The sequence below is a fragment of the Chlorocebus sabaeus genome, chromosome 3 (assembly GCF_047675955.1).
Source record: "Chlorocebus sabaeus isolate Y175 chromosome 3, mChlSab1.0.hap1, whole genome shotgun sequence".
Classification (NCBI taxonomy): domain Eukaryota; kingdom Metazoa; phylum Chordata; class Mammalia; order Primates; family Cercopithecidae; genus Chlorocebus; species Chlorocebus sabaeus.
In genome coordinates, this window is record NC_132906.1 from 72,897,002 (window position 1) to 72,898,346 (window position 1,345).

Below are 1,345 nucleotides of genomic sequence, written 5' to 3' on the forward strand. Positions count from 1 at the left end.
TTAATCATAAAGTGGTACTTAAAAGTTTGCATATCTAAATGTGAACTTATACAGGGAGAGAAAAAATGGATTTAGTAGCTGAAAAATATTTAAGAAATAAATTATTCTTATCAAAACATCTTTTAAATTGTTTTACACTGTAGTTTATTACAATTTACTTTAAAAATATATGGTACTTCCACAATATTAATATGCCTTTTCTTGTCTCTAATTTATTTCTTAATTCTCTCTGGATATTTCAAGTAAAGTATACATACATTGGTGGATTATAAATAATATCTCAATATTTCATTTAATTATATCATATTAAAATACAATTATTATTCATTCCCAAATTCACTGCATGAGAATAAAGTAGCATACTGGGGAGGGTAGTGTTAAGGAAGTAAAATAGATTACTTTCACAAATAAGATCTGTAATTTGAAATTTAAAAATTACTTTAATATATGAAAATTCTAACTTTAAATATTGCTAACCTACTTCCAGTAAAAGTAGTTATCCACTGTTGAATGTCTTGCAGAATCCCTTTCAAATTTATAATTCAGCAATTATTTCCAAGAGCATGTTTCACAAAATGCACACAGAATGCTTCCTGAAGTTTTATGTCATTCATGTCATTCTTTGCAAGGACCCTGATAATCTTCTCTGAGTCATTCCAATTTTAGTGTATGTGCTACCAAGGCAAGCATGATTTTAAGATTTTTGTTTTTTGGTCTTATTTGTCTCAATGATCATTAGACAAACTTTTAAATATTTAAAATGTTTCTTATAAAGTATATATTTATGGGGTACAATGTGATGCTATGATTTATAAATGTGTTGTGAAATAATTAAATCAAACTAATTAGCATACCCATAATGTCAAATGCTTACTATTTTTGTGTTGAGAACATTTGAAATTTATTATTTTAACCATTTTTAAATGGACAATACACTGTAATTAACTTCAGTCATCATGCTTTGGAATTGATCTGAAGAAAAAAAATACCCTCATTCTTCCTTTCTAAGCTTTTGTACCCTTTGACCATCATCTCCTTATTTCTCCACCTCTAGCCTCTGCAATTTATATGTTATTCTCTGTTTTTATGAGTTCAATTGTTTTAGATTCCACATATAAGTGAGAACAAGTGGTGTTTATTTTTCTGTACCTAGATTATTTCACTTAGCATAATATTCTCCAATTCCATCCATGTTACAAATGATCACATTTCCTTCTCCTTTTCTTTTTTTTTTTTTTTTTTTAAGGCTGAAGAGCATTCTATTATGTATATATACCACATTTTCTTTATGTACTTATCTGTTAATGGCTGCTGAGGTTGGCTATCATGAAAATTGCTGCAAAGA

General features: G+C 27.7%; 1 non-coding gene across 1 annotated transcript; it reads right to left on the reverse strand.

The window, feature by feature from the left end:
• Positions 1-584: 584 nt before the first annotated feature.
• On the reverse strand, positions 585-690 carry LOC119627593 (U6 spliceosomal RNA). Its single transcript, XR_005243792.1, has one exon. It is a non-coding gene; the product is annotated as a U6 spliceosomal RNA (small nuclear RNA).
• Between the last annotated feature and the right edge of the window lie 655 nt (positions 691-1,345).